Genomic DNA, 9998 nt, shown 5'->3' with positions numbered 1-9998 from the left:
GTTCTTGATTAATGGTTATAGAGTTTCTGTTTGAGGTGATGAAAATGTTTCACAAATAGTGATGATGGTTATACAACATTGTAAATGTAATACCACTGAGTTGCATACTTAAACATGGTTAAAACAGCAAATTTTATGTTATATATATTTTATTATAATTTTTAAACACTAATAATGAAATATACCAAAATTCATTGAACTGTACATTTTAAATGGGTAAATTGTATCTTTATTAAATTGTTTTAAAAGGCAGAGCCAACACTACCTTGAAGGCCAAGTTTTCAATTAGTAAGAACCGAACTTTCTGATAAAAGAAGAGAGGTTTTTGAGTTTCCAAATTCTAGGACCAAAAGGGAAATATGAAGTTTATGTCATATTCAATAAATTGGAAAACAGATCAATAATGAGCCAGACTAACTACCCTTGGAGGCCAGATGAGAGCTGAGGCAGAGAGGAGTACAAGAGAAGTCAGACTGGGCTGTGCATCACAGAAGGGTCTCTGTGCCCTGCTCCCCACCTCATCCCAGCTCTCCAAAAGGAGGAGAGAGGATGGCACTCCCAGGGCAGAAGTAATGGGGTCTCACTTCCTAGGGTGTAGCATAGGGATGATAAATTGAAGAGAACAGCTCATGTCTAGCTTGGTGCTGGTGTCATAGAACAGCAATGGCTACATGAGGCCTGGAGGAGAAAGGAGATGTCCCAGACAGGTGGAAGGAGAGAAAGAGACTATTCCAGTAGCCCTTCAACTGTGCAAGAGGAGAGAGAGAGAAGGAGAAAAAAAAGGGGACAGCCCGGCAATAGGTGCAGGGTTATGTAGGTCTGCAGAGGTCTTGTGGCCTGGTTGAAGGGATGCTGTAGCAAATGTCTGTGCGGAGGAGAAAGACTACTTGACATCCAAGCTGGGTGGTAAAGCTCAGTGGATGCTGGAAGTGATCCTGATGCTCTGGGGTTAGATGGCTGCCCTGATGCCATGACACCATGTACACTCCCTGGAACTTGGATATTATTCCAGGGAAGAGAGAAAAATCCTGAAATGATTGGGAAATCACTGTTTGCTTGAATTTATCTGGGTGTATTTTTTTCTGCCAGGTGGCAAAATTGAGATAGCAGAAATAGGAATGTAAAGAAATGTTTTTCTGCAAAATGGAGTTAGTTGTCTGTGAAAATATACCTCTGTCATAAAACCATCTTCTAAGAAGACCAAATAAGATACAGTAAAGGCATGAACCATTAGGGGTTTCTGGACTTCTATAATTTTTTTGATGATTAACCTTAAGACTTATATTCCCACATGGAAAAATTTCCTAACCAGGCCTAGTGTAAGTGTACGTTCTCAGCCCTTGTTACTACAGTTTGCTTTGTTGCTATGTGTGCTAAGCCGCTTCAGTCGTGTCCAACTCTTTGCAGTCCTATGGACCATAGCCTGCCAGGCTCCTCTGTCTATGGGATTCTCCAGGCAAAAATACTGGAGTGTGTTGCCATTTCCTTTTCCAGGGGATTTTCCTGACCCAGGAATCGAACTTGCATCTCTTACGTCTCCTGTATTGATAGGTGGGTTCCTTACCACTAGTGCCACCTGGGAAGCCCTTTGTTTGTTGCTATTGTTCATAGTTACTACAAGTATCCTTGGATCATTTAATGAATGTAGGACTTATAGATTTCATTAGTGACCACTGAAAAGGAAGGTCAAAAATCTGAGCTCTTCCACCTTGTTCATAAATGGTATCCAATGCATCAGCAAATTCTGAGACTCTCTCCCCAAAATATATCCTAAACCTGGCCATTTTACATACTCTCCATTGCTATAACTCTAGCATATAAATCCATTCTTCAGTTACCAAGGTCGTCTTCCTGTCCCTTAAACATGCCAGGATTGTTCCTGCCCCAAGACCTTTGTGCTTCTTATTCCTGCTGTTTGGAATACTATTCCATCACATGGCTAACTCTTATCATTCAGGCCTTTAATTAAATGTTACCTCCTTAAAGAGGCTTTCCCTACCCCTTCCATCCCAAGCTCCCAGTTAAAACAATCCTCTCTAAGTCATTCTCTATCATAATACACAGAGTGCTTATTGGGGCCTGAAATTATTTTATGCACCTGTTTGTTTATATTTTTACTGTTTCTCTCCTTCCAACAAAACGTGTGTGCACGCATGCTCAGTCATGTCTGACTCTTTGCGACCCCATGAACTGTGTGGCCCACCAGCCTCCTATGTCCATGGAATTTCCCAGGCATGAATACTGGAATAGGTTGCCATTTCCTCCTCTAGGGATTTTCCAGACCCAGGGATCAAACCCATGTCTCCTGTGTTGGCAGGCAAATTCTGTCATGTTTCCCCCTGTATCCCTGGTACCTAACTTGATACAGTAGACACTCAATATAGCTTTACTCACTGGTTTAAAAAGTGGAAGATGTTGAAGATTGGAACGAACTTTACCACAGGGCCTCCCTTGTAGCCTTTTTGAAAGAAAAATTCACATCAAGGTTTTATTTGTGTGAGTTTCCTCTTCCTTTCCAAAGTGGAGTGCTACCAAGCATTCTAGTTAATTGTATGTTTTTGTGAGTTGAGTTTCAGTCAGTTGAAATTTTAGTTGATTGTTGTTGATCAATAATAGGTGATCAACTATTTAGGCTTCTTATGGTGATAGAAAGGAATCGTAAATAATCAACCTGTGCAGGCTTGCCAGGTGAATTCAAGGAAAGTCTAATTGAACAGATGGGTCCCCATCCTCTAACTGGAAGGCTATTAGGTGTTTTGACTTTGTTAGACAAGAAAAGAGAGAGGTCCTGTGGTGAGTTCCTCTAGGGAAGAGAGTTTCAGAATTCTCACAAAGATCTGGGAGTCCTGTGTGATGTTAATTATCCTGGTGTGGTCTGAGAGAGTTGGCAGCCTCAAAGATAACAAAGACTTAACCCCCTAAGGCTTCCTGAGCTGTGACATGCTCTCATAAGCAAGTAGGTTACCTGGGAGGACTAACGGAGACAGGCTAATGAAATCCATATGGTTGGTCACTTTGGACAGATGGCCTGCATGCCACCTTGGAAGCACCTGAAATTTCTAGGTGGTCTTCAAGGGCAGCTTTAAGCTGTGCACGGTGAAGTTATTGAATCTGCAGACCACGAAGGAATGGCTAGAGATGGACTGAGAGATGAGGTCATATTTTATAACGGGTAGGAATGGGATCATGAGGATGGGGGAAGGATATAAATGAGTTTTCTCTCTCCTCCCAAAGCTGGAAATGCCATCCCCCAACTCTCTTCCATTGAGCAAGCAGAGGTTTTCTTTTTGAGAAATACCGTTCTCTTACGTCTCCTCAGAGCCTTATTTGGACGATCTCTATACTTCAGTTGCTCTACTGGTGGGTTTTTAAGTCTCCTGGGATTTGTAGAACCCTTCATATCGTTAAAGAGCTTTTTCTGATATTACCTTCTAACTAACTCCATACAGAAGGTAGAGCAGGGAATATTTCCCTTGATAGATGAGGAAACTGAGACCAAATGACCCTTACCCAAAGAAAAACAAGAAAGTCACCAGGGAATGTGAAATTAGAAATCATTTTCATCTTCTTATTCTTTCCAGTTTTATCTACATCATGACATAACCCTTGTCATATCAGAAGCTATAACAAGCCATGAATAATAGCAGTCTACTGCATTTGTGGCATTTGCTCTAGTTTTATGGATGTTTTCCTTTTCTTTGCCTTCTTATCTTGGATCCCTTTGAGATTTGGGGGGCATGGCAAAATGTAATTTCAATGTATGGCAAAACCAATACAATATTGTAAAGTAAAATAAAGTAAAAATAAAAAAATAAAAAATAAAAAAATAAAAGTGTGTATAGGCTTCCTTTTCTAATTGATCCATCAGAGGGAATAAAAACAAAGATCAACCAGGAGATGATAGAGATGCCTTAACATGCTCTACCCTATAGGCTTGGTTCATGCAGAGTACCCCATGTTTCTATGAACACTCGTACCAGAAAGGCATTGAGATGGAATGGAAAGAGGACCCCGTCTAGACTCAGAATTCTAGCTTGTCCCCACTGAGCTGAGCAGCTTTCAAGTCACAGTGTCATCTTGCCTCAATGTTTCCTCCCTGAGGGAGGTGTAATAACACCTGTTCTGGTTGCCTGGCAGGATTATCATGTGAATAAAGTGTGATGAGATATGTGAATATGTGTTGAAAGGGGTTTCTCAGGTGGCCATAGTGGTAAAGAACCTGCCTGCCAATGCAGGAGACAAAAGAGATGCGGGTTCGATCCCTTGGTCAGGAAGATCCCCTGGAGGAGGGCATGGCATCCCACTCCAGTATTCTTGCCTGGAGAATCCCAGGGACAGAGGAGCCTGGCAGGCTATAGTTCATGGGGTTGCAAAGAGTCGGACATGACTGAGTGACTTCACTTTCACTTTTCACTTTCTGGGGCACTGGAGCAAGTCATGTCTTTCCCCTCTCCTTTCCATTCATATTTATTTTTTAAGGGGTTTAAATTAGCATTAACATTTCATTTTAAATGTTATCCTCTTATCCCCTGAACTATCTTCAGTGGGAGTATGGCCAAGAATCTGGAAAAGAGGGCTTCCCATATGGCTCAGCTGGTAAAGAATCTGCCTACAATGTGGGAGACCTGGGTTTGATCCCTGGGTTGGGAAGATCCCCTGGAGAAGGGAAAGACTACCCACTCTAGTATTCTGGAAAAGAAAGCAAGCATTTGTAGTTGTCTTCTAATATTTCTAGGGGTCTGAAGGCAGAGAGAATTTTGGAATTGCTTTTCCTCCCAGTGCTACTTTTTAACATGACTCTGTATCAGGTTAAATTTTCAAAACCTGATGGAGAATGATCATTTTGGTGCAGTTTTCCAAGTCATAGTGGCATTTCTTTGGGCAATGGCAATGAAGCTGTCGACTTGTCTGTTTTTTTAGCATGGGTGCTTCCAACTCCAATTGGGACATTTAGTTTTGGAGCTGCTGTCTAAGGAAATCAGTTTTCAAGTCATGAGGGCTGATGGTAGTATTTCAGATGTCTCTTCCAGCTGCAAGCATTTGGCTCAGCCCCTCCCTGCCTTCCTCTCTGTGCCAGTGACTTTCTGTGACTGTAAGATAACAGCTAAGGATAGTTCAGAAAATGAGAGAAACAAAAGAATCACTTAAAGATACCATTATTTTAATGGCAGCCTTACTCAGGACAAGTAAAAATGTCCGCAGGGCGATTAGAAAGGAATTTTCTTTTATTTTTCTCTTAGTGGAAGGACTAGAGGGCTGGCCCCGGGCTGTTTTATGGTATTACTATCTAGCCCCTGTGGTTTTAACATGGAGTGAAAATGGGTAGACATGAGCTCATGTTATGTTTGTAAATGTTGCATGGGGTCTTGTTTTAGCCTGTAATGTTGAGAAGGCATGCCATCAGGGGTCCTCAATTTTTTTTTTTTTTTGTAGAGGAGTTGCTGTTCTTAAAATTGCCTTGAGATCATGGAGGATTGAGGGGAAAGTGACATGCTGTGGCAGTGAAGTCCCCAAGTAAGAGATGATGTGTTCCTGCTGGTTGCTTTCTCTGATTTATGGGGTTCAAGGAGGGGAAGAGTAGAAGATATTAATTTAAAAAAAAATTGGCAACACCTCATGGCATGTGGGACCTTAGCTCTCCTACCTGGGATGGAACCCACACTCCTGGCATTGGAAGGCAGGGTCTTAACCCTTGGACCATTGGGAAAGTCCTGAGTAGAGGATATTAAGAGGACAAATGGCTTGGAGACCAATTGGTTGGGCCCCTCAGTATTATGTGAATACCAAGCATTCCCTTTTTTGGGTTTACATAACATTTTCAGTACAATCAGGCTAAGAGTTGGCTTGTCCTATACCGCTCATTCTACTCTTAGATCATCAACTTTTGTAAGCTGTCCTAAAGAACTTCCCCACAGAGTCCTTACTGCTGTCACTAGTAACCAATTGAGGAAAAAGAAGTGGCTAGTGGGAATTAGAAAATGATTTGCCCTTCTTTATACCTAGAAATATCCAGCATCTTTTCTAATCAGATTTTCAAAACAGTTCCATTTTCATACGAATTGCTTATTGGCTGTAAAGGTCACTAGGAATTGGTGAACATTAGAAACTGCAAACCAATTACAATGTGGCAATAGCTTTGCTCAGAATTGAATGTTGATTCAGATTGGCTCCAGTAATAAGATGTTCTTTAATGAAACCATTGTTACATAGATTAGTATATGCTTTCATAGTTTTTGAGAAAGACACATGTGTTGGGGTGTGGTCTGGGCATGGGGGCAATGACTGGTCACTCTTTCAAGTCTTTGTGCTAATAAATCTTCCTAGAGAGCCTCCTTTGCCTGGAATATAGATGAATGGCCTTAGAAAGCTTAATGGGAATTGATACCACCTAGCGAATACCATTGGAGAAGGCAGTGGCACCCCACTCCAGTACTCTTGCTTGGAAAATCCCATGGACAGAGGACCCTGGTAGGCTGCAGTCCATGGGGTCGCTAAGAGTCAGACACGACTGAGAGACTTCACTTTCACTTTTCATTTTCATGCATTGGAGAAGGAAATGGCAACCTGCTCCAGTGTTCTTGCCTGGAGAATCCCAGGTACAGGGGAGCCTGGTGGGCTGCCATCTATGGGGTCGCACAGAGTCGGACATGACTAAAGTGACTTAGCAGCAGCGGATACCATTTAAAGCACACCTTCTTAATTTCTAATCCTTGAAGGAAAAATGCTTCCCAGAACAACGATCCCTGATTGGAGGGTCCAAGCCTGGTGTCTTGATAGCTTAAGTGGTCAATTACTTCTTGTAGCAATTTGATGCCTGTTGGGATGGTGAACATAGGCTCTGCTAAAGCTGGACAGCAAACCAAATTTCCTGGAGCTGATTGTGTGCTGACTATTCAGCAGATGGAAATCCCTGGCTTCCTGCCCTTAAATGTGTGAGTGATTTCATGAGGGCAGGGGATTATTCCCAGATAAGCTTCTGGAACAGCCATCGAGGTGAGGGTCAAGGCCAGGTTAGTCCAAGAAGATCTTCACATCATTTTGATGCTGCTATTGGATTAGCCAAAAAGTTTGTTCGGTTTCTTCTGTACTATCATGTGGAAAAACCCAAACAAACTTTTTGGCCAACCCCAATAGTACCGAGTTCCTCACCCTGGTTAGGGATTATGAGCTGCTCAATAAAAAGTGGTAGAGGTGCAAGAGGGATATCCTAAGCCAATAAAACTTCTTTTTTTTTTTTAAAATCAAGTGCCAACGCATGTAAGAATTAAAGATTTTAAAATTAAAAAAATAAAAAACTAAAAAAAAAATAAATAAATAAAATCAAGTGCCCCTCTGTTTTTCCACCTACAACCCCTTCCAAGAGAATTCTTGAAAGGGTATCAGAACTCACTCTTTCTGCTTCAGGGAATGAAAACAGTTTTTAGTTAATTGCTATAATTTCAAGAAACGTACTCCTGCTGGTTTCCTGTAAAACAATTGGATACATCCCATGATAATACACCTATAAATACATTTCTTACTGATTTCTTAAAACAAGCTGGCTTAGAACCAACATTCGTTTACTGTGGATCTTTGAGGAGAAGTCACTAATTGTACCTGCCATCTGATAACTCGATTTTTGGTTGGAGAGAATGACTCAAATTTTCTTTTCTACCAACTACACAAGTGGCTTCTGGATCATTGTTAAAATCAGTTACCTGGGTTATAACAGGTAACAGTTAGCAGGCAGTTGTATGTATAGAATGGGTCAGTTTTCTCAGAGCTGAATAAATGCATGAGTTCTTAAACATTCCATCAATAGCCTTTTTTAAAGACCTGTTACTACACAACAAAGATCTTGATGTTTTATGTAAAAGTGGTTTGTCCATTGTATTATCCTTTTATAATGTTCTATCTCCTTTCTTCTTTCTCCTCCACAGTGCTGATGCTTTACTAACTTTTGCTAGTGAACAACTTGCTTCCCCTATTAAGATTGGGCCTATGTTGGGTCAGAAAGGGGTCAATAAATCTACTCAAGAAATTAAAACAATTATCAGTTTCCCTGAAAATTGAATTATCTGCATGTATAGGAATGCTTGAAACAACTGAAATACATTTCAATAGAAAACCAATGTATAAAATAGAATGTCATTTTATAGTCCATGATTCCTCAGATTCTTAATCAATCACCTAACATCAGTGAACTGGTGAGACATAAAATTACTGCTTTTGTAAAAGCTAAAAAAGAGAACAGATATTTAGTTCAATGACTTCAGTATTCAAGTAAGGGGACCAAGGCTGACAGAAGGTAAATGACCTGCCCAAGGATAAAGAGTCACTTGGTGCCAGGTTGGGATTCCAACCTGCGAGTTCAAACTCAGTGCTCTTGCCATGCCACTTGTGAGGTCACACATGAGTCTTGGATCTAAAGGACAATGAATTAGGTCATCAAGCAAGTAGTTCTGTCTTTAAGATGCTCTTGATAATATTTCCACCCTTCCCCAACCCTCCTTTAAAACACCATGAATTTGCCTTTCTGAGCAGGTGGTAAAATAAAAACCAGCAGGCCCAATTAACTGAAAAGCACTTACTCTGAAAAACTCTTTTGTTGAGCCGGAGTCCAGGGTCCCATATGCAATTTCAGTCTGCTTAGCTAAGTCTTCAGCACTCTCTATGGGAGAAACCATCCTCTCCACAGTCAAGAAAGCAGCGAGATTGGCAGTATAGGAAGAAATTATGATCAGGGTGAAGAACCACCAAACCCCTCCAACAATGCGCCCGGAGAGTGATCTACAAAACAAAACAAAGACCCATCCAGACCCAGAGGGGCCAGATTTCAGTTTACGAAATCCTTATCTTTCTTTTTGGAAAGAGGAATGATTTCAGTGGAGCTGATGAAATCGAGAAGTCAATGATATCAGGGGATGAACACATCAAACAGAATGACACATTGACAGCAACACCACATGGCACGATGGCATGGGAGGATGGTACATGCATAATGCTCTTCAGGCCCCTAAGGGTTTCAAAGCAGGATTATTTATTTAATCACAGGAATAAATACCTTCTTTGTGCCAGCTCCTGCTTAGATGTAATCATTGTACTTACCTGATTCTCTTCCTGTGAGCCTTGCTGGCCGCACCTGGGGAAGACTCTTCTGTTTCCTTTATGGCAAGTGGTTCCCAGCCTTGCCTGTACATTAGAATCACCTGGGATCTTAAACCTCTAATGCTCAGACCCAGCCAACAAAAAAATCAGAACTTGAGAGGTGCAACCCAGATGTATATATTTTTAAAAATCTCTCCAGGTGATTACAATGTGCAGTCAAGGTTGAAAAACAATGATGTAAGGTGATGTCATGGGAGACACAGAATCAAAAACCTTTATGTATTTGAGGAGAAACGAGTAGATGCTAGTAAATGAGCACGATTCACTGTGAGTTTAACACATTTACTACAGATGTTGCCATTCTAGTGAAGTTGGTTAACTACAAGGCAAGGGGCCATGAGATAATATTATTGTCTTCATATAAATGGCTAATGGGGCTCAGGAGTTTTGATCCAGGGATTGAAACTCTTCCCTTTTAAAAACTGAGACTAAGCACATAGGACAGGCCTCAAGTGAAGTTGGAAACTAGTTGTGTAATAGGATTTGAGAGGCACTAAAACATTTGTCTGTATGCTCCCTCACCAATATAACCAAAACAGATAAAACCATCCTCATTGGTCTGCTCTAGACATTCTTACTATTGGGATTATCTTCCAAGGTTTCTTCAGGAGGCTTGGTCAAAATGTCACACTTTACTTCAACAGCATCTGTTTTCATATCATTCTGGATTAGTATATCCAGTTAGTGGAGAATGGGACAGATGATGCATAAGTTTTCATCAGGGAACGTCTTGTTCTTGAATGTAACTTGGGGTGTTTGTTAAAATGCAGATTCTGAATATCCGAGTGCTCAAAAATCTGGACTTCTTAAGCATCACTGGTGATGGCAGTGGTCTGCCGATCAAATTGAGA

Source organism: Capra hircus (assembly GCF_001704415.2).
Source record: "Capra hircus breed San Clemente chromosome X unlocalized genomic scaffold, ASM170441v1, whole genome shotgun sequence".
Lineage (NCBI taxonomy): Eukaryota > Metazoa > Chordata > Mammalia > Artiodactyla > Bovidae > Capra > Capra hircus.
The sequence above is the reverse complement of the archived record's forward strand: the minus strand, read 5'-3'. Positions refer to the sequence as shown.